The sequence below is a fragment of the Hemiscyllium ocellatum genome, chromosome 29 (genome assembly GCF_020745735.1).
Source record: "Hemiscyllium ocellatum isolate sHemOce1 chromosome 29, sHemOce1.pat.X.cur, whole genome shotgun sequence".
NCBI lineage: Eukaryota > Metazoa > Chordata > Chondrichthyes > Orectolobiformes > Hemiscylliidae > Hemiscyllium > Hemiscyllium ocellatum.
The window spans coordinates 19981560-20006525 of record NC_083429.1 but is presented as its reverse complement, the minus strand read 5'-3'; positions in this window follow the sequence as shown (position 1 = coordinate 20006525).

Below are 24966 nucleotides of genomic sequence, written 5' to 3'. Positions count from 1 at the left end.
AATTCTTCAGATTAAGTTAATTTGTCCATAGTTTGTCTTGTCTTCTTCGATGTGTCAAAGAGATGGACAGATCCAATTAAGGTGTTCCGAAGCACTGTCAAATACCTCAGAGAATTTCGGATCCTGAGTTCCCTCAGTCTTTTCTTGATCCCATCATCAGATTTTCTTTTCTGGATCACTGCTGCTGAGAAGTCCTGGAAGAACATGATCTTAGAGTCCTTGTAAACTAGGGCTTTTGGATCCTTCCCCTGGATTCTGGAACCTCCTACAACTCTCTCCTTATCTCTATAATGATGAAACCACATCAAGACAGGATGAGGACATTGATCAAGACCTGATCTCCACACCATGACCCGTTGAGCCCTCTCAATCTTCAAGCTTCCCATTCCAACCTCCAATTTAAGGTATTTTGGCAACTAGTTCTCAATAAACTCCACCGGCTGCTCACCTTCTTTACCATCGAGCAGACCAACAATCCAAATATTTTTCTCCTGCCCCTGTTCTTGAGGACATCAAACTAGTCAAGCAAATTACAGACCTGCGTCTCAAGGGCCTGGATCCTATCCTTGGAGGAACCAGTATCAGCTTCCACTACTGTGACTCAATGTTTTACCTCATCCATCCTTTTCTTGAGGTCTCCCAGCTGCTGTTCATACTTCCACTGCATGACAGAGATCAGAGCCAGCGCCTTCTCTATCTACTTAACCAGCATCTTGCGAGGTTTTGCGAGCTCCGTTACCAGGATCTGGTCGGAAATCCAGTCCACGGATCCTGCAGGCCGGCCGCAAGCCTGGCTTTGGACATACCTGCTCCCTTCTTTGGCACCCCTGGACTCCAAAAACTGAGGTAAGTTATTCTTTAACAGTTTCCTGGGACTCCGCAACCTTTCCAAAGTCCTAGGATATTACAGTGATCTGGAAAGGATGAGTTAGGACTTTGTCCCGCTTGTGATGTGATACAGAGCTCTGAAACACGATCTTTCTGGAGCCACCAGCTTGGATCCTCCTCGGAAAAGCATAGTTTGATCAGACAAAGTCAATATGGCTTTGTGAGGGGCAGGTCATGCCTCACAAATTCTAATGAATTATTTAAGGATGTAACAAAACACATAGTTGAAGGTAGAGCAGTGGATATGGTGTACATGGATTTTAGCAAGGCGTTTGATAATTTTCCTCATGGTAGGCTCCTTCAGAAAGTAATGAAGCATGGGACATAGGGGAATTTGGCTACCTGGATACAGAATTGACTAGCCCATGGAAGACAGATGATGGTAGTACATGGAAAGTATTCAGCTTGGAACTTGGTGACCAATGATGTTCTGCAGGGATCAATTCTGGAACCGCTGCTTTCTATGATTTTTATAAATGACTTGGATGAGGAAGTGGAAGGGTGAGTTAGTAAGTTTGCCGATGCCACAAAGGTTGGTGGAGTTGTGGATAATGTGGAGGGCTGTTCTAGGTTGCAATAGAACATTGACAGGATGCAGAGCTGGGCTGTTAAGTGGCAGATGGAGTTTAATCTGGAAAAGTATGAAGTGATTCACTTTGGGAGGTCAAATTTGAATGCAGAATACAGGGTTAAAAGCAGGATTCTTGGCAGTGTGGAGGAACAAAGGGATCTTGGGGTTCATGTCCATAGATCCCTCAAAGTTGCCATCCAGGTTGTTAAGAACACATATGGTGTGTTGGCTTTCATTAACAGGGAGATTGAGTTTAAGAGCCATGAGGCTATGCGGCAGCTCTATAGAGACTTGGCTAGACCACACTTGGAATATTGTGTTCAGTTCTGGTCACCTTATTACAGAAAAGATTTGGAAACTTTAGAGAGGGTGCAGAGGAGATTTAGCAGGATGCGGCCTGGATTGGAGTGTATGTCTAATGAAGGAAGGTTGAGGGAGCTAGGGCTTTTCTCATTGGAACGAAGAAGGATGAGGATGAGAGGTGACTTGATAGGAGTGTACAAGATGATCAATTATCTGAACAAAATACTTCCTGCCCATGTCGTTTGGCTAATCAAGGTTCTACTGTATACAGAATATTTTACTGGCTGTGGTGCTATAGGCAAGTGCTAACCTGATGGATTCTCTGTATTTTTCTGGAGTCAAATGAAGTAAATGTAAATCTAGGGGTCAATGTGTATGTGCTGAAAATGTGTTGCTGGTTAAAGCACAGCAGGTTAGGCAGCATCCAAGGAATAGGAAATTCGACATTTCAGGCATAAGCCCTTCATCAGGAAGGGCTTATGCCCGAAACGTCGAATTTCCTATTCCTTGGATGCTGCCTAACCTGCTGTGCTTTAACCAGCAACACATTTTCAGCTCTGATCTCCAGCATCTGCAGACCTCATTTTTTACCCGTCAATGTGTATGTGTTTTGTGTGGCTGAATAAAGGCACAAAAGGCACTATCAATTAGTCATAGAGTCATGGAAACAGGCCCTTCAGCCCAACTGATGCATGCTTACCATGGTGCCCACTCAGCTAGTCCCAACTGACCACATTTGGTCTATGTTCTTCTAAACCCCTCCCATCCATGTATCTATTCAAATGTTTTTTAAACGCTGCTATTGTATCTGCCTCAAACCCTTTCTCTGGCAGCCCATTCCATACACACACCACTCTTTTGCATGAAGACGATGCCCCTCAGGTCTTTCTTAAAGTTTTCCCCTCTCACCTGAAACCTATTCCCTCTAATTTTCACTTCCCCATCCCTGGGAAAAGGACTATATTCATTCATCTTATCTACACTCATGACTTTATGCACCTCAATAAGATCCACCCTCATTCTCCTACATTCCAAGGAACAAAGCTCCTTGGAATTGTGGCATTCAGATAAGAATATGTAAATGAAAGTGCAGAGCTGGTACAAAACAAGACAACTCAAGCCTAAACAGTACCAGATAGAATGACAGCAATGTCCCAACCTACCCACATCTACCCATCCACTCAACATGGCTCGCTGGGTCATTGTTTCCAGGTTTGTTCAAGTCAGTTATCCAAGATATAATTGGGAATCTAGTCTTCCATCCGGTAGATCCATTCACTGGTCATCCTACTGAGGAAAGGCAATGCCACAGCAGACTGCAGATGGAGAGAAAAGAGGAAATAATAATTAATGGCTGCAAAGTCACAAGCAGGTGGGTATTTAAGAGCTGAGATATTAGGCAAAAATCCTGTCGAAGGTGTCAAAAGCATATAGGTGAGTGCATATTTAAAAGCTAGTACTGTTGGTGATGAGTTCACCTTTAACAGCACTCAGCTTGACTGGAGGAAGTGCAAGTTTTCAGGATTGACAAAGAAGGTACATACTCTACCATGAAAGTTTCTGTTATATAGCTTTGATTTATTATTGTCACATATACTCAATTACAGTGGAAAATTTTGTTGCGTATGCTGTGCAGCTAGATCATACCACACAAAGTGTGTTAGGGCAATAGAACAGAAGGTGGAATGCAATGTTACAGCTGCAGAGAAGGTACACAAAGAGCGAGCTCAATATTAAATGTAAAAGATGCCACGGCCAATCAGAAGTCTAATAACAGTGTGGAAGAAGCTGTTCTTGAATCTGTTGATAGGTGTACTTAAGCTCTTATATCTTCTGCCTGATGGTAGAGGTTGGAACAGATTATAACTGGGGTGGGACGGGTCTTTAATTATGCTAGCTGCCTTCCTGAGGCAGTGAGAAGTGTAGATGGAGTCAGTAGGTGGAAGTTTGGCTTAGCTACACCATACAGTAGTGGCCAGGATCTTTAGGAACATTGCATTTACCACGATTGGATGCTATAATGGATGCTTAGCTGGGACCTTGTAATTTCACTGATTATTCATGGCCTCAGTTCATGGCCCCAAGCTAATATTCTGAGGATTATGTGAATTGAATCACATTGTTAAGTTTGAATTCAATAAAATGTGGAATTAAAAACTGGACCAATTGTTAACTATTGTAAAAGTCTAATTGGTTTGTTTAGGTAAGGAAATTTACCCTCCTTACACTGGTCTGGCCTGCATGTGACTGTAGACTCATATAAATGGGGTTGACATTGAAAAGTTCAAGGAGAAAGTGAGGACTGTAGATGCTGGAGATCAGAGCTGAAAATGTGTTGCTGGAATGTGATGCTGAATGAATTCCTGAAGAAGGGCTCATGCCCGAAACATCGATTCTCCTGCTCTTTGGATGCTGCCTGACCTGCTGTGCTTTTCCAGCAACACATTGAAAAGTTCAAGGCCAACAAAGTAACAGGTGCTTGCCTTGCCAGTGATGCCTGCATCCCATACAAGAATTAAAGAAATTAAATGTTCGTAAAATAGAGACAGCATCAACAAATTTCTACTTCATTGCACAATGATACTTCAGTGTGCCTATGAAAGGTGTGCTCGATAAAGACACGGACTTCCACCTTGAACTGTGAAAAATGAATTAGTAACAGCTGACCCCAACCCCCAATGAGGAGTCAAAGGATTCCCTACCCTCGGTCTTGACCGAGCCATGTGATGCGAACCCTGTCCTTGCAAGGGATGATCAGGCAGCTCACCTGAAACTTTGGGGAGTCAGAAGCCAGCACAGATGATCCAGCTTCCTCCCAGATCCCCTTAACAGTTGATTTGTGAGTTTGTGTCTCTCACATGGCTATTCCTCATGCTCTGCTCAATGTGATGCCTAGAGTGTGGTTGGCACAGCGACGGTTAAAGATGCTCACAGTGGTCACTGATGTGATTTGAATCTCCAGCAGAGGTTGGGGCTGGCTTAGATGAGTAACTGCTTTATGCTAAAGATTGAGTTCTCACTCTCTCACAGCTGGTGTTCCGAGCAGGCATTCCCACTTAACAGGCAAGCTGACTTTGAATTCATTTCACTCCAAGGAACTGAGTCACGGAGTGCTGTTAGTGTCGGAAAGCACAGGAGGTGGTGTTGTTGGGGGCAATCTGAAGCCCATTTGCTGCAGAGAAGATGTCTTCAGGCAAGTAACTATGGGATTTAAAAATCCATTAGTAATATCGTTGTGTTCACCATGATGAACATTAGAAGCTTAAAGATCTCATTTCACTCTGACTATCAATGATATCTCCCAGTAAACACTACATTGCTCGCATAAATATGATTTATTTTGTTGTGTTTGACAGATATTCTATTGTCCTTGTTTGTGTTGAACTGTACCACAGAGAGGATTGTAGAGTCACATCCGGAGACCAGTCAGCCCATTACACCCCTGCTGACTCTGTCCAAGATCTGTCCAATTCGGTCTCACTGCCCTGACAGAGGCTTTGCTTTTCACTGAATTGTTTTTCTGCTGGCCTCTCTCAGAGAAGCATCAATATTTATCAAAATAAGAATCATTCTAGAAGCCCACTTCAACAGCTACCACTGCAGATTTCCCATCGCAAACCATGGGAATCCTGGAGGCAGGACACTGTGTACAGGAGACAGTGTACAGGAGACAGGGTACAGGAGACAGTGTACAGGTGATAGTGTACAGGAGAATGTGTTCAGGAGACTATGTTCAGGAGACAGTGTAAAGGAGATAGTGTATAGGCGACAGTGTACAGGACACAGCATACAGGAGACTGTGTACAGGAGACTGTGTACAGGAGACAGTGTAAAGGAAACAGTGTACATGCAACAGTGTACAGGAGACAATGTACAGGAGACGTGTACAGCAGACTGTGTTCAGGAGACAGTATACAGAAGATAGTGTATAGGAGACAGTGTACAGGAGATAGTGTATAGGAGAATGTGTTCAGGAGACTATGTTCAGGAGACAGTGTAAAGGAGATAGTGTACAGGAGACAGTGTACAGGAGACAGTGTACAGGAAACAGTGTACATGCAACAGTGTACAGGAGACAGTGTACAGGAGACATTATACAGGAGATAGTGTATAGGAGACAGTGTAAAGGAGAGTGTGTACTGGAGACTACATACAGGAGACAGTGTACAGGAGAGTGTGTACTGGAGACTACATACAGAAGAAAGTGTACACTGGACAGTGCACAGGAGACAGTGCACAGGAGACAGTGTACAGGTGACAGTGTAGAGGAGACAGCATACAGCAGACAGAGTACAGGAGACGTGTCCAGGGTTCAGTGTACAGAAGACAGCATGCAGGAGATAGTACAGAGGAGATAGTGTATAGGAGACTACGTATAGGAGGCAGTGTACAGGATACACTGAACAGGAGACTACATATACGAGACAGTGTACAGGAGACAGTGTGCAGGAGATAGTGTAAAGGAGACAGCGTAGAGGAGACCGTATACAGGAGACAGTGTACAGAAGACAGCTTACAGGAGACTATGTCCAGGAGACAACGTACAGGAGACTATGTATAGGACAAAGTGTACAGGAGACAATGTACAGGAGACAGTATGCAGAAGATAGAGTAAAGGAGACAGTGTAGAGGAGACCATGTACAGGAGACCATGTACAGGAGACAGTGTAGAGGAGACAGCGTACTGGAGACTACGTACAGCAGACAAAGTACAGGAGACAGTGTAGAGGAGACAGTGTACTGAAGACTATGTACAGCAGACAATGTACAGGAGACAGTGTACAGGAGACACAATACAGGAGACTGTGCACAGGAGGCTGAGTACAGGAGACACAATACAGGAGACTGTGTACAGGAGACAGTGTAAAGGAGACAGCGTACAGGAGACAGTGTACAGTGGACAGGAGACAGTGTACAGGAGACAATGTACAGGAGACTGTGTAGAGGAGACAGTGTAGAGGAGACCATGTACAGGAGACCATGTACAGGAGACCGTGTACAGGTGACAGTGTGGAGGAGACAGCATACAGGAAGCTGAGTACAGGAGACACAATACAGGAGACTGTGTACAGGAGACAGTGTAGAGGAGACAGCGTACAGGAAACAGTGTACAGGAGACTGTGTACGGGGGACTAAATATTGGAGATAGCACACAGGAGACAATGTCCAGGAGACTAAATACATTGTCTCCTGTATGCTGTGTTCTTTTCATTGTCTCCTGTATGCTGTGTCCTATATGCTGCCTCCTGGGTACAGGAGACTATGTACAGGAGACTGTACAGGAAACTGTGTACAGGAGACAGTGCACAGGAGACAGTGCACAGGAGACAGTGTAAAGGAAACAGTGTACATGCAACAGTGTACAGGAGACAGTGTACAGGAGACAGTGTACAGCAGACTGTTTTCAGGAGACAGTATACAGAAGATAGTGTATAGGAGACAGTGTACAGGAGATAGTGTATAGGAGAATGTGTTCAGGAGACCATGTACAGTAGACAGTGTGCAGGAGATAGTGTAAAGAAGACAGCGGAGAGGAGACCATGTACAGGAGACAGTGTACAGGAGACAACGTACAGGAGACAACGTACAGGAGACAGTGTACAGGAGACACAATGCAGGAGATAGCGTACAGGAGACAGCATACAGGAGACAATGTACAGGAGAGAGTGTAAAGGAGACAGCATAGAGGACACCATGTACAGGAGACAGCATACAGGAGACAATGTACAGGAGACAGTGCATGCGAGACAGCGTACAGGAGACCATGTACAGGAGACCGTGTACAGGAAACAGTGTACAGGAGACAGTGTGTAGGAGACAGCGTACAGGAGACAGCGTACTGACAACAGCATACAGGAGACTACGTAGAAGAGACAGCATACAGGAGTCAGCGTACAGAAGACGACGTGCAGGAGACAGAGTACAGGAGACACAATACATGAGACAGCGGACAGGAGACTATGTATAGGAGACAGTGTACAGGAGACTGTGTACAGGAGACAGTGCATAGGAGACAGCATACAGGAGCCAGTGTACAGGAGACAACGTACATGGGACAGAGTAGAGGAGACATAATACAGGAGATAGCATACAGGAGACAGTATACAGGAGACAGTGTAAAGGAGACAGCGTAGAGGAGACCATGTACAGGAGACCGTGTACAGGAGGCAGTGTATAGGAGACAGCGTGCAGGAGACAGCGTACAGACGACAGCATACAGGAGACTACGTATAAGAGACAGCATACAGGAGCCAGTGTACAGGAGATGACATGCAGGAGACAGAATACAGGAGACAGCGTACAGGAGACTACGTACTGAAGACTGCATACAGGAGACACTGTCTCCTGGATGCTGTCTCCTCTACGCTGCCTCCTTCACATTGTCTCCTGTATGCTGTGTCCTGTACGCTGCTTCCTGCGTACAGGAGACTATGTACAGGAGACTGTACAGGAGACAGTGTACAGGAGACAGTGTACAGGAGAAGCATACTGGAGACAGTGTAGAGGAGACCGTGTGCAGGAGACAGCGTACAGGAGACTGTGTCCAGGAGACAACGTACAGGAGACTACGTATCGGAGACAGTGTACAGGAGACAGTGCACAGGAGACACTGTATAGGAGACAGTGTACAGGAAACAGTGTGCAGAAGATAGTGTAAAGGAGACAGCGTAGAGGAGACCATGTACAGGAGATCGTGTAAAGGAGACCGTGTAGAGAAGACAGTGTAGAGGAGACAGTGTAGAGGAGACAGTGTAGAGGAGACAGCGTACTGGAGACAACGTACAGTAGGCAATGTACAGGAGACACAATACAGGAGACTGCGTACAGGAGGCTGAGTACAGGAGACACAATAGAGGAGACTGCATACAGGAGACTGTGTACTGGGGACTAAATATTGGAGATAGCATACAGGAGACAGTGTACAGGAGAGTGTGTACTGGAGACTATATACAGGAGACAGTGTACACTGTACAGTGTACAAGAGGCAGTGCACAGAAGACAATGTACTGGAGACAGAGTATAGGAGGCAGCATACAGCAGACAGTGTACAGGAGCCTGTGTCCAGGAGACAGTGTACAGAAGACAGCATATAGGAGACAGCATGCAGAAGGCAGTGCACAGGAGACAGTGTACAGGAGACTACATATAGGAGACATTGTTCAAGAGACAGTGTGCAGGAGATAGTGTACAGGAGACAGCGTAGAGGAGACCATATACAGGAGACAGTGTACAGGAGACAGCATACAGGAGACTACGTATAGGAGACAGTGTACAGTAGACAGAGTACAGGAGATAGTGTAAAGGAGACAGCGGAGAGGAGACCATGTACAGGAGACACAATACAGGAGACAGTGTACAGGAGACAGTGTACAGGAGACAGCGTACAGGCGACAGCATACAGAAGACAGCATACAGGAGACAATGCACAAGAGACAGCATATAGGAACCAGCGTACAGGAGACAACACGTATAGGAGACAGAGTACAGGAGACACAATACAGGAGATAGTGTACAGGAGACAGTGTAAAGGAAGCAGCGTAGAGGAGACAGCATACAGGAGATTACGTACAAGAGACAGCATACAGAGCCAGCTTACAGGAGACGCGCAGGAGACAGAATACAGGAGACACAATACAGAAGACACTCTCCTCTACACTGTCTCCTGGATGCTGTCTTCTCTATGTTGCCTCCTTTACATTGTCTCCTGTATGCTGTGTTCTTTTCATTGTCTCCTGTATGCTGTGTCCTGTACGCTGCCTCCTATGTACAGGAGACTATGTACAAGAGACTGTACAGGTGACTGTGTACAGGAGACTGTGTACAGGAGACAGTGTACAGGTGACAGCATACAGGAGACAGTGTAGAGGAGACCGTGTACAGGAGACAGCACGCAGGAAACTGCATACAGGAGACAGCGTATAGGAGACATTGTGCAGGAGACCGTGTACAGTAGACAGTGAACCGGAGACACAATACAAGTGACCACGTATATCAGACAGTATAAAGGAGACAACGTACAAGTGACATTGTACAGGAGACTACGTACAGGAGACAGCATAGAAGAGATAGCATAGAAGAGACAGTATAAAGGCAACAGTGTACAGGAGACCATGTGAAGGAGAAAGTGTACAGCAAGCAGTGTACAGGAGACTGCATACAGGAGACACTTTACAGGAGAGCGCGTACAGGAGACAACATACAAGAGGCAGCATATGAGAGACAGTGTACAGGAGATTACGTACAGCGGACAATGTACAGGAGATAGTGTACAGTGAACAGTGTACAGGAGACAGTGTACAGGAAGCTACATGCAGGAGACAGCGTAGAGAAGACAGGGTACAGGGGACAACATACAGCAGGCAATGTACAGGAGACAGTGTACAGTGGACAGGAGACAGTGTACAGGAGACAATGTAGAGGAGATAGCGTACAGGAGACAGTGTAGAGGAGACCATGTACAGGAGACATTGTACAGGAGACATTGTAGAGGAGACAGTGTAGAGGAGACAGTTTACTGGGGACTACGTACAGCAGACAATGTACAGGAGACAGTGTAGAGGAGACAGCGTATTGGAGCCGGCATACAGCTGACAATGTACAGGAGACAGTGTACAGAAGACAGCATACAGGAGACAATGCACAAGAGACAGCATACAGGAGCCAGTGTACAGGAGACAACGTACAGGAGACAGAGTACAGGAGATAGTGTACAGGAGACAGTGTAAAGGAGACAGCGTAGAGGAGACCATGTACAGGAGACTGTGTACAGGAGACCGTGTACAGGAGACAGTGTATAGGAGACAGCGTACAGAAGACAGCGTACAGACGTCAGCATGCAGGAGACTACATACAAGAGACAGCATACAGGAGACAGCGTACAGGAGACAGAGTACAGGAGACCGTGTACAGGAGACAGTGTATAGGAGACAGCGTACAGAAGACAGCGTACAGACGTCAGCATGCAGGAGACTACATACAAGAGACAGCATACAGGAGACAGCGTACAGGAGACGACGTGCAGGAGACAGAGTACAGGAGACACAATACAAGAGACAGTGTACAGGAGACAGTGTAAAGGAGACAGTGTATAGGAGACAGCGTACAGACAACAGCGTACAGGAGACTACGTACAAGAGACAGCATACAGGAACCAGCATACAGGAGACGACGGGCAGGAGACAGTGTACAGGAGACAGAGTACAGGAGATAGCATACAGAAGACAGCATACAGGGGACAATGCACAAGAGACAGCATACAGGAGCCAGCGTAAAGGAGACAACGTACAGGAGACAGAGTACAGGAGACATAATACATGAGATAGCGTACAGGAGACAGCATACAGGAGACAGTGTACAGGAGACAGTGTAAAGGAGACAGCGTAGAGGAGACCATGTATAGGAGACCGTGTACACAAGAGACAACGTACAGGAGACGACGTGCAGGAGACAGAGTACAGGAGACACAATACAGGAGACAGCATCCAGGAGACACTGTCTCCTGGATGCTGTCTCCTCTACGCTGCCTCCTTTACATTGTCTCCTGTATGTTGTGTTCTTTTCATTGTCTCCTGTATGCTGTGTCCTGTACGCTGCCTCCTGTACAGGAGACTATGTACAGGAGACTGTACAGGAGACCGTGTACAGGAGACAGTGTACAGCAGACAGCATGCAAGAAACTGCGTACAGGAGACAGCGTAGAGGAGACAATGTGCAGGAGACAGTGTACAGTAGACAGTGAACCAGAGACACATACAGGCAACCACGCACAGCAGACAGTCTAAAGGAGACAGCGTACAAGAGACATTGTACTGGCGACTACGTACAGGAGACACTTTACAGGAGAGAGCGTACAGGAGACAGCATAGAAGAGACAGCATAAAGGAAACAGTGTACAGGAGGCTACGTACAGAAGACTATGTGCAGGAGCAAGTGCATAGCAAGCAGTGTACAGGAGACTGCATACAGGAGACAGCATACAAGAGGCAGCATATGAGAGACAGTGTACAGGAAATAGTGCACAGTGGACAGTGTACAGGAGACAGTGTACGGGAGGCTACATGCAGGAGACTACACACAGGAGACAGCGTAGAGGAGACAGGGTACAGGAGACAATGTACAGAAGGCAATGTACAGAACAATAGACAATAGGTGCAGGAGTAGGCCATTCAGCCCTTCGAGCCTGCACTGCCATTCAATATGATCAAGGCTGATCATTCCTAATTAGTATCCTCTTCCTGCCTTATCTCCATATCCCTTGACTCCACTATCTTTGAGAGCTCTATCCAACTCTTTCTTAAATGAATCCAAAGACTGGGCCTCCACTGTCCTCTGGGGCAGAGCATTCCACACATTTCTCCTCATCTCTGTCCTAAATGGTCTACCCTGTATTTTTAAGCTGTGTCCTCTGGTTCGGCACTCACCCATCAGCGGAAACTTGTTTCCTGCTGCCAGAGTGTCCAATCCTTTCATAATCTTATATGTCTCAATCAGATCCCCTCTCAGTCTTCTAAACTTATGGGTATACAAGCTCAGTCGCTTCAATCTTTCAGTGTAAGGTAGTCCTGCCATTCCAGGAATTGACCTCGTGAACCTACGCTGCACTCCCTCAATAGCCAGAATGTCTTTCCTCAAATTTGGAGACCAGAACTGCACACAGTACTCCAGGTGTGGTCTCACCAAGGCCCTGTACAGCTGCAGAAGAACCTCTTTGCTTCTATATTCAATTCCTCTTGTTATGAAGGCCAGCATGCTATGAGCCTTCTTTACTACCTGCTGTACCTGCATACTTGCCTTCATTGACTGGTGTACAAGAACACCCAGACCTCTCTGTACTGCCCCTTTACCTAAATTGATTCCATTGAGGTAGTAATCTGCCTTCCTGTTCTTGCCACCAAAGTGGATATACATACAATTATCCACATTAAACTGCATCTGCCATGCATCTGCCCACTCACCTAACTTGTCCAAGTCACCCTGTAATCTCCTAACATCCTCATCACATTTCACCCTGCCACCCAGCTTTGTATCATCAGCAAATTTGCTAATGTTATTGCTGATACCATCTTCTATATCATTAACATATATTGTAAAAAGCTGCGGTCCCAGCACGGATCCCTGCGGTACCCCACTGGTCACTGCCTGCCATTCCGAAATGGAGTCGTTTATCACTACCCTTTGTTTCATATCAGCCAACCAATTTTCAATCCAATCTAGTACTTTGCCCCCAATACCATGCGCCCTAATTTTGCTCACTAACCTATGTGGGACTTTATCAAAAGATTTCTGAAAGTCCAGGTACACTACATCTACTGGATCTCCCTCGTCCACCTTCAGAGTTACATCCTCAAAATATTGAGTAAGATTAGTCAAGCATGATTTCCCCTTCATAAATCCATGCTGACTCTGACCTATCCTGTTATTACTATCCAGATGTGTCGTAATTTCATCCTTTATAATAGACTCCAGCATCTTTCCCACCACTGAGGTCAGACTAACTGGTCTATAATTTCCTGCTTTCTCTCTCCCACCTTTCTTAAAAAATGGTATAACATTAGCCACCCTCCAATACTCAGGAACCAACCCCGAATCTATCGAACTCTGGAAAATAATCACCAACGCATCCACGATTTCCCGAGCCACCTCCTTCAGTACCCTGGGATATAGACCATCAGGCCCCAGAGACTTATCAACCTTCAGACCTAACAGTCTCTCCAACACCAAATCCTGGCGAATATAGATTCCCTTAAGTTCAGGTCCTTCAGCCACTGTTACCTCAGGAGACAGTGTACAGTGGACAGGAGGCTGTGTACAGGAGACAGTGTGCAGGAGACTGCATACAGGAGACTGTGTACAGGGGACAGTGTAGAGGAGATAGCGTACAGGAGAAAGTGTACAGGAGACAGTGCACAGGAGACAATGTATACGAGACAGTGTACAGGAGACAATGTACAGGAGACAATGTCCAGGAGACAGTGTGCAGAAGATAGTGTAAATGAGACAGCGTAGAGGAGACCATGTGCAGGAGACCGTGTGCAGGAGACCGTGTAGAGGAGACAGTGTAGAGGAGACAGCGTACTGGAGACAACGTACAGCAGACAATGAACAAGGATACACAATACAGGAGACTGCGTACAGGAGGCTGAGTACAGGAGACACAATAGAGGAGACTGCGTACAGGAGACAGTGTACAGGAGACTGTGCACTGGGGACTAAATATTGGAGATAGCATACAGGAGACAGTGTACAGGAGAGTGTGTACTGGAGACTATATATAGGAGACAGTGTACACTGTACAGTGTACAGGAGACAGTGCATAGGAGACAGTGTACAGGAGACAGTGTACAGGAGACAGCATACAGCAGACAGTGTACAGAACCCTGAGTCCAGGGGACAGTGTACAGAAGACAGCATGCAGAAGGCAGTGCACAGGAGTCAGTGTACAGGAGACTACATATAGGAGACAGTATACAGGAGACTACGTATAGGAGACATTGTTCAGGAGACAGTGTGCAGGAGATAGTGTACAGGAGACAGCGTAGAGGAGACCATGTACAGGAGTCAGTGTACAGAAGACAGCATACAGGAGACTGTGTCCAGGGGACAGTGTACAGAAGACAGTGTACAGGAGTCAGCGTACAAGAGACTACGTATAGGAGACAGTGTACAGGAGACTGCGAACAGGAGACTGTGTAGAGGAGACAGCGTACAGGAGACAGTGTACAGGAGACTGTGTACGGGGAACTAAATTCTGGAGACAGCATACAGGAGACTGTGTACAGGAGACAGCATACAGTAGACAATGCACAGGAGAGTGTGTACTGGAGACTACATACAGGAGACAGTGTACACTGGACAGTGTACAGGAGACAGTGCACAGGAGACAGTGTATAGGATACAGCATACAACAGACAGCGTACAGGAGACTGTGTCCAGGGACAGTGTACAGAAGACAGCATGCAGGAGACAGCATGCAGAAGGCAGTGCACAGGAGACAGTGTACAGGAGACTACATATAGGAGACTACGCATAGGAGACAGTGTACAGGAGACAGTGTACAGGAGACTGTGTACGGGGACTAAATACTGGAGACAGCATACAGGAAACTGTGTACAGGAAAGTGTGTACTGGAGACTATATACAGGAGACAGTGTACAGGAGAGTGTGTACTGGAGACTACATACAGGAGACAGTGTACACTGGATAGTGTACAGGAGACAGTGCATAGGAGACAGTGTGTAGGAGGCAGCATACAGCAGACAGCGTACAGGAGACTGTGTCCAGGGACAGTGTACAGAAGACAGCCTACAGGAGACAGCATGCAGAAGGCAGTGCACAGGAGACAATGTACAGGAGACTGCGTACAGGAGACAGTGTACAGGTGACTACATACAGGAGACTGCAAACAGGAGACAGCGTACGGGAGACAGTGTACAGGAGACAGTGTACAGTGGACAGTGAACAGAAGACAGTGTACAGGAGACAGGGTACAGGAGACAACTGTTCCCTGTATGCTGTCTCCTCTACGCTACCTCCTTTACACTGTCTCCTGTCTGCTGTGTTCTTTTCACTATCTCCTGTACGCTGTGTCCTGTACATTGTCTTCTGTACAATGTCTCCTGTATGCTGTGTCCTGTACGCTGCCTCCTACTTACAGGAGACTATGTACAGTAGACTATGTACAGGAGACTGCGTACAGGAGACAGCATACAGGAGACAGCATAGAGGAGACCGTGCACAGGAGACAGTGTGCAGGAGACAGCAGACATGAGCTAGTGTAAAGGAGACAGTGTGGAGGAGGCTATGTACAGGAGACCGTGTACAAGAGACAGCATGCAGGAAACTATGTACAGGAGACAGTGTACAGTAGACAGCGTACAGGAGACACAATACAGGCGATTGCGTACACCAGACAGTATAAAGGAGACAGCATACAAGAGACATTGTACAGGAGACTATGTACAGGAGACATATTACAGGAGAGGGCAAATAGGACACAGCGTAGAAGAGACAGTATAAAGGAAACAGTGTACAGGAGACTACGTACAGGACACTATGTGCAGGAGGCAGTGCACAGTAAGCAGTGTACAGGAGACTGCATACAGGAGACTGCATACAGGAGACAGCATACATGAGACAGCATTTGGGAGACAGTGTACAGGAGACTACGTACAGCAGACAATGTACAGGAGATAGTGGACAGTGTACAGGAGATAGTGGACAGTGTACAGGAGACTACGTACAGGAGTCAGTGTACAGGAGACAGCATACAGGAGACTGTGTACAGAAGACAGTGTAGAGGAGACAGCGTACAGGAGACAGCGTACAGGAGAAACAATATGGGAGACTGCATACAGGAGACAGTGTACAGGAGACAGTGCACCGGGGACTATGTACAGCAGACAATGTACAGGAGACAGTGTATAGGAGATACAATACAGGAGACTGTGTACAGGAGACTGCATAGAGGAGACAGCATACAGCGGACAGTGTATAGGAGACACAATACAGGAGACTGTGTGCAGGAGACAATGTAGAGGAGACAGCGTCCAGAAGACAGTGTACAGGAGACTGCGTACGGGGGGACTAAATACAGGAGACAGCATATAGGAGAGAGTGTACAGGAGAGTGTGTACTGAGACTACGTACAGGAGACAGTGTACACTGGACAATGTACAGTAGACAGTGTATGGGAGTCTGCATACAGGAGACTATGTACAGGAGACAGTGTAGAGGAGACACTTTACAGGAGACACAATACAGGAGACACAATACAGAAGACTGCGTAAAGGAGACAGTGTACAGGAGACAGTGTACAGGAGACAGCGTACAGGAGACAGTGTACAGGAGACTGCATACAAGAGACAATGCACAGGAGACAGTATACAGGAGACAGCATACAAGAGACAGTGCAGAGGAGACTACGTACAGGAGACACTTTACAGGATATAGTGTAAAAGAGACTGCATACAAGAGATAGCATAGAGGAGACCGTGTACAGGTGAAAGAGTAGATGAGACAGCACAGAGGAGACAAGCTACAGGAGGCAGTGTACAGGCGACTACGTACAGAAGACTGTGAACAGGAGATTGCATACAGGAAACAGTGTATAGGAGGCAGCATACAGGAGACAGCTTAGAGTAAACCATGCACAGGAGACAGCGTACATGAGATAGTGTAAAGGAGACAGTGTAGAGGAGACTGTGTACAGAAAACCATGTACAGGAGACAGCATGCAGGAAACTACGTACAGGAGACAGTGTACAGGAGACAGTATGCAGGAGACAGTGTATAGTAGACAGTGTGTATGAGACACAATGCAGGCGACTGCGTACAGCAGACAGTATAAAGGAGACAGCGTACAAGAGATATTGTACAGGAGACTACGTACAGGAGACAGCATAGAAGAGACAGTATAAAGGAAACAGTGTACAGAAGACTATGTACAGGACACTATATGAAGGAGGCAGTGCTTAGTTAGCAGTATACAGGAGACTGCATACAGGAGACTGAATACAGGAGACAGCATACACGAGACAGCATTTGGGAGACAGTGTACAGGAGACTACGTACAGGAGTCAGCGTAGAGGAGACAGGAGAGAGGAGACAGGGTACAGGAGACTACGTACAGCAGGCAATGTACAGGAGACAGTGTATAGTGGACAGTGTATAGTGGACAGTGTACAGGAGACAATGTACAGGAGACAGTGTACAGGAGACAGTGTACAGGAGACTGCGTACAGGAGACAGCGTACAGGAGACTGTGTACAGGAGACAGAGTAGAGGAGACACAATATAGGTGACTGCATACAGGAGACAGTGTACAGGAGACAGTGCAGTGGAGACTATGTACAGCAGACAATGTACAGGAGACAGTGTACAGGAGACACAGTACAGGAAACTGTGTACAGGAGACAGCATTGAGGAGACAGCGTACAGCGGACAATGTATAGGAGACACAATACAGGAGACTGTGTGCAGGAGACAGTGTAGAGGAGACAGAGTACAGGTGACAGTGTACAGGAGACTGCGTACGGGGGACTAAATATAGGAGACAGCATACAGGAGACAGTGTACAGGAGAGTGTGTACTGGAGACTACATGCAGGAGACAGTGTACACTGGACAGTGTACAGTAGACAGTGTGTGGGAGTCTGCATACAGGAGACTATGTACAGGAGACAGTGTACAGGAGAGAACTTTACACGAGACACAATACAGGAGACACAATACAGGGAACTACATACAGAAGACTGTGTACAAGAGACTACATTAAAGAGACAGCATACAGGAGACAGTGTACAGGAGACAGTGTACAGGAGACTACATACAGCAGACAGTGTACAGTGGACAGTGTACAGGTGACTGCATACAGGAGACTATGTAGAGGAGACGGTGTAGAGGAGACTGTGTAGAGGAGACAGTGTACAGGAGACAGCGTGCAGGAAACTAGTTACAGGAGACAGTGTACAGGAGATACCAAACAGGAGATTGCGTACTGGTGACAGTGTAGAGGAGACAGCGTACAGGAGGCAGTGTAGAGGAGACAGCGTACTGGAGACAGTGTACAGGAGACTCCATACAGGAGACAACGTACAGGAGACAGTATACAGGAGACAGCGTACAAGAGACAGTGCACAGGAGACTATGTACAGGAGACACTTTACAGGATATAGTGTAAAAGAGAGTGCATACAAGAGATAGCGTAGAGGAGACAGTGTTCAGGTGACAGAGTAGATGAGACAGCAGAGAGCAGACAAGCTACAGGAAGCATTGTACTGGCGACTACGTACAGAGGACTGCGAACAGGAAACTGCATACAGAAACCAGTGTACAGGAGGCAGCATACAGGAGACAGCTTAGAGGAGACAGTGTACAGGAGACAGTTTCTAGGAGACTGCATACAGGAGACAGTGTACAGGAGACTATGTAAAGGAGACAGCGTACAGGAGACAGCGTACAGGAGACTATGTATAGGAGACTGTGTACAGGAGACGGCGTACAGAAGACTACATACAGGAGACAGCATATAGGAGACAGCATACAGGAGACTACGTACAGGAGACAGTGTATAGTGGACAGTGTACAGGAGACTGCGTACAGTAGACAGTGTACAGGGGACTGCTTACAGAAGTAGATGTACAGTAGACTGGATGAAGTGCTTGTGCACAGGAGCTTATGTAAATTAATGTGCAGACCAGACTCAAGTTAACAAAGCCTGCATAGAATCATCTCCATTCAAGACAAAAAGGTTTCTAGAGAGGGAATATGGCCCTCAAAGATCAGCAAGGCAGCCTATGTGTGGAACCGCAGGAGATGGGGGAGATACTAAATGAGTATTTTGCATCGGTGTTTATTGGGGAGAGGAACATGGAAGATATAGAATGTGGAGAACGAGATTGTGACACCTTGAAAAATGTCCATATTACAGAAGGATTCTGGATACATAAAGGTGGATAAATCCCCAGGACCTGATCAGGTTTTTCCTGGAACTCTGTGGGAAGTTCATGGAGTGATTTCTGGACCCCTTGCTTGAGATATTTGCTTCATCAATGGTCATAGTGAGGTTCCAGAAGACTGGAGGTTGGCTAACGTTGTGCCACTATTTAAGAAAGGTGGTAAGGAAAAGCCAGGGAACTGTAGACCGGTGACCCTGACGTCTATAGTGAGCAAGTTGTTGGAGTCAATCATGTACATGTATTTGGAAAGGCAAGGACTGATTAGGGATAGTCAGCATGGCTTTATGCATGAGAAATCATATCTCACAAACTTGATTCAGTTTTTTGAAGAAGTAACAAAAAAGATTGATGAGGACAGAGCAGTGGATATGATCTATATGGACTTCAGTAAGGCATTCGACAAGGTTCCCCATGGGAGACTGATTAGCAAGGTTAAATTTCATGGAATACAGGGAGAACTAGCCATTTAGTTACAAAACTGGCTTGAAGGTAGAAGACAGAGGGTGGTGGTGGATTGGTTTTTCAGACTGGAGACCTGTGACCAGTGGAGTGCCACAAAGATCAGTGCTGGATCCACTACTTTTCTTCATTTACAGAAATGATTTGGATTTGAACATAGGAAGTATAGCTAGTAAGTTTGGCGATGACACCAAAATTAGTGGTGGTCCATGCCAAAAGTGGACAGCGAAGAAGTTACCTCAGATTCGATGAGCCAATGGGCTGTGGAGTGGCTGATGGAACTATTTTGGAAAAATGGGAAGTGCTGCATTTTGGAAAAGCAAATCTTAGCAGGACTTATACACTTAATGGTAAGGTCCTAGGGAGTGTTGCTGAACAAAGAGATGTTGGAGTGCAGGTTCATAGCTCCTTGAAAGTGGAGTCGCAGGTAGATAGGATAGTGAAGAAGGTATTTGGTATGCTTTCCTTTATTGGTCAGAGTATTGAGTACAGGAGTTGGGAAGTCACGTTATGTCTGTAGAAAACATTGGTCAGGCCACTGTTAGAATATTGAGCGCAATTATGGTTTCCTTCCTATCAGAAAGATGTTGTGAAACTTGAAAGGGTTCCGAAAAGATTTACAAGAATGTTGCCAGGGTTGGAGGATTTGAGCTATTGGGACTTGGACTGTTATCCCTGAAATTTCGGAGGTTGAGGGGTGACATTATAGAGGTTTATAAAATCATGAGGGGCATGGATAGGATAAATAGACAAAGTATTTTCTCTGAAGCGGGGGGAGTCTAGAACTAGAGGGCATAGTTTTAGGGTGAGAGGGGAAAGATATAAAAGAGACCTAAGGAGCAATGTTTTCACATAGAGGGTGGTGTATGTATGGAATGAGCTGCCAGATGAAGTGGTGGAGGCTGGTACAATCACAGCATTTAAAAGACACCTGGATTGATATATGAATAGGAAGGGTTTGGAGGGAGGTGGGCCGGGTGCTGCCAAATGCGACTAGGTTAGGTTAGGATATATGGTAGGCATGGGCAAGTTTGACTGAAGGGTCTGTTTCAGTGCTGTACATCTCTATGACTCTATGACAAGAGCCTGAGTGTAGGAACATACATGCAGAGTGTGGGTATAGGAGCCCACATACAACAGCATTTGTCCCTGACCATAGAGAGAAGCCCACATTCAGGAGACTGTGTCCAGAAAACTGGGTGCAGGAGACTGTGTACAAGAGTCTGTGTACAGGAGTCTTCGAACAGGAATCAGTGTACAGGAATCTGTGTACAGGACTCTGTGTACGGGAGTCAATGTACAGGAGTCTTTTTACACGAAGTTGTGCACAGGAATCTGGGTGCAGAGACTGGGTACCTGAGGTTGTGTACAGGAAACTGGGTGCAGAAGACTGTGTATAGGAGTCAGTGTACAGGAGCCTAGGTACAGGGGGCAGTGTACAGGAGTCTGGGTACAGGGGTCTGGGTACTGGAATCTGTGTATAGGAGACTTCGTACAGGAGTCAGTGTGCAGGAGTCTGGGTACAGGGGTCTGTGTACAGGAATCTGTGTACAGGAGACTTCATACAGGAATCAGTGTAAAGGAAACTTCGTACAGGAGTCAGTGTGCAAGAATCTGTGTACAGGAATCAGTGTACAGGAATCTGAGTATAGAAGTCTGTGTATGGGAGTCTGGATACAGGAATCTGGGTGCAGGCAGCTGGGTATTGGAGGTTGTGTACAGGAGTCTATGTACAGGAAACTTCGTACACGAGTCAGTGTACAGGAGTCTGGGTACAGGAGTCAGTGTACAGGAGTCTGGGTACAGGGGTCTGTATAAAGGATTCTGGGTCCAGGACTGAAAATGTGTTGCTGGAAAAGCGCAGCAGGTCAGGCAGCATCCAAGGAGCAGGAGAATCGATGTCTCATGCCTGAAACGTCGATTCTCCTGCTCCTTGGATGCTGCCTGACCTGCTGTGCTTTTCCAGCAACACATTTTCAGCTCTCATCTCCAGCATCTGCAGTCCTCACTTTCTCCTCTGGGTCCAGGAGTCAGTGTACAGAAGTCTGGGTACAAGGGTCTGGGTACAAGAGTCTGAGTACTGGAGTCCGTGTACAGGAAACTTCATACAGGAGTCTGGATACAGGAGTCAGGGTACAGGAGTCTGGGTACAGGGGTCGGTATGCAGGAGTCAGTGTACAGGAGTCTGGGTACAGGAGATAGTGTACTGGAGTCTGAGTACTGGAGTTCGTGTATAGGAATCTTTGTACGGGAGTCTGAGTACAGGAGTCAGTGTACAGGAGTCTGGGTACAGGAGTCGGAGTACAGGGATCAGCGTACAAGAGTCTGGGTACAGGAGTTGGTATACAGGAGTCTGGGTACAGGAGCTAGTGTACAGGAGTCTGAGTACTGGAGTCCGCGTACAGGAAACTTCGTACAGGAGTCTGGGCACAGGAGTCTGGGTACAGGAGTCTAAGTACTGGAGTCAGTGTACAGGAGTCAGTGTACAGGGGTTGGTATACAGGAGTCAGTGTACAGGAGTCTGGGTTCAGGGATCATTATACAGGAGTCTGAGTACTGGAGTCTGTGTACAGGAAACTTCGTACTTGAGTCTGGGTACAGGGGTCAGTGTACAGGAGTCTGGTACAGGAGTCTGGGTACAGGAGTCAGTGTACAGGAGCCTGGGTACAGGGGTCGGTATACAGGAGTCAGTGTACAGGAGTCAGTATACAGGAGCCTGGGTACAGGGGTCAGTATACAGGAGTCAGTGTACAGGAGTCAGTGTACAGGAGCCTGGGTACAGGGGTCGGTATAAAGGAGTCAGTGTACAGGAGTCAGTGTACAGGAGTCTGGGTACAGGGATCAGTGTACAGGAGTCTGAGTACTGGAGCCCGTGTACAGGAAACTTCGTACAGGAGTCTGGATACAGGAGTCAGTGTGCAGGAGTCTGGGTACAGGAGCTTGTGTACAGGAGACAGTATACAGGAGTCTGGGTACAGGGGTCTAGGTACAGGGGTCTGGGTACAGGGATCTGGGTACAGGAGTCTGGGTACAGGAGTCTGGGTACAGGGGTCTGGGTACAGGAGTCTGGGTACAGGTGTCTTTGTACAGGGATCTGGGTACAGGGGTCTGGGTACAGGGATCTGGGTACAGGGGTCTGGGTACAGGAGTCTGGGTACAGGGGTCTGGGTACAGGGATGTGGGTACAGGAGTCTGGGTACAGGGATCTGGGTACAGGGGTCTGGGTACAGGAGTCTGGGTACAGGGGTCTGGGTACAGGGATCTGGGTACAGGAGTCTGGGTACAGGGATCTGGGTACAGGAGTCTGGGTACAGGGGTCTGGGTACGGGGTCTGGATACTGGGTTCTGGGTACAGGGATGTGGGTACAGGAGTCTGGGTACAGGGATCTGGGTACAGGAGTCTGGGTACAGGGGTCTGGGTACAGGGATCTGGGTACAGAGGTCTGGGTACAGGGGTCTGGATACTGGGGTCTGGGTACAGGGATCTGGGTACAGGGGTCTGGGTACAGGGTTCTCGGTACAGGAGTCTGGGTACAGGGGTCTGGATACTGGTGTCTGGGTACAGGGATTTGGGTACAGGGATCTGGGTACAGGGGTCTGGGTACAGGGGTCTGGGTAGAGGGGTCTGGGTACAAGAGTCTGGGTACAGGGGTCTGTGTACAGGAGTCTGGGTACAGGAGTCTGGATACAGGGGTCTGTGTACAGGAGTCTGGTTACAGGAGTCTGGGTACAGGTATCTGGGTACAGGGATCTGGGTACAGGGGTCTGGGTACAGGGATCTAGGTACAGGGGTCTGCGTACAGGGGTCTGGGTACAGGGGTCTGGGTACAGGGATCTGGGTACAGGGGTCTGGGTACAGGGGTCTGGATACTGGGGTCTGGGTACAGGGATCTGGGTACAGGGGTCTGGGTACAGGGTTCTCGGTACAGGGGTCTGGGTACTGGGGTCTGGGTACAGGGGTCTGGGAACAGGAGTCTGGATACTGGGGTCTGGGTACAGGGATCTGGGTTCAGGGGTCTGGGTACAGGGATCTGGGTACAGGGGTCTGTGTACAGGGATCTGGGTACAGGAGTCTGGGTACAGGGGTCTGGGTACAGGGGTCTGGGTACAGGGGTTTGGGTACAGGGGTCTGGGTACAGGGATCTGCGTACAGGGGTCTGGGTACAGGGGTCTGGGTACATGAGTCTGGGTACAGGGGACTGGGTACAGGGGTCTGGTTACAGGGGTTTGGGCACAGGGGTCTGGGTACAGGGATCTGGGTACAGGGATCTGGGTACAGGGGTCTGTGTACAGGAGTCTGGGTACAGGAGTCTGGTTACAGGATTCTGGGTACAGGGGTCTGGGTACAGGGGTCTGGGTACAGGGATCTGGGTACAGGGGTTTGGGTACAGGAGTCTGGTTACAGGAGTCTGGGTACAGGGATCTGGATACAGGGGTCTGGGTACAGGGGTCTGTGTACAGGGGTCTGGGTACAGGGATCTGGGTACAGGGGTCTGGGTACTGGGGTCTGGGTACAGGGATCTGGGTTCAGGGGTCTGGGTACAGGGGTCTGGGTACAGGGGTTTGGGTACAGGGGTCTGGGTACAGGGATCTGCGTACAGGGGTCTGGGTACAGGGATCTGGGTACATGAGTCTGGGTACAGGGGTCTGGGTACAGGGATCTGCGTACAGGGGTCTAGGTACAGGGGTCTGGGTACAGGGATCTGGGTACAGGAGTCTGGTTACAGGGGTCTGTGTACAGGGGTCTGGGTACAGGGATCTGGGTACAGGGGTCTGGGTACAGGGATCTGGGTACAGGGATCTGGGTACAGGGGTCTGGGTATAGGGGTTTGGGTACAGGGGTCTGGGTACAGGGGTCTAGGAACAGGGGTTTGGGTACAGGAGTCTGGGTACAGGAGTCTGGGTACAGGGGTCTGGGTACAGGGATCTGGGTACAGGGATCTGGGTACAGGGGTCTGGGTACAGGAGTCTGGGTACAGGCGTCTGGTTACAGGAGTCTGGGTACAGGGATCTGGGTTCAGGAGTCTGGGTACGGGAGTCTGGTTACAGGGGTCTGGGTACAGGGATCTGGGTACAGGGGTCTGGGTACAGGGGTCTGGGTACAGGGGTCTGATTACAGGGGTTTGGGTACAGGTGTTTGGGTACAGGAGTCTGGGTACAGGAGTCAGTGTACAGGAGCCTGGGTACAGGGATCTGGGTACATGGGTGTGGGCACAGGGGTCTGGGTACATGTGTCTGGGTACAGGGGTCTGGGTACAGCAGTCTGGGTACAGGGGTCTGGGTACAGGGG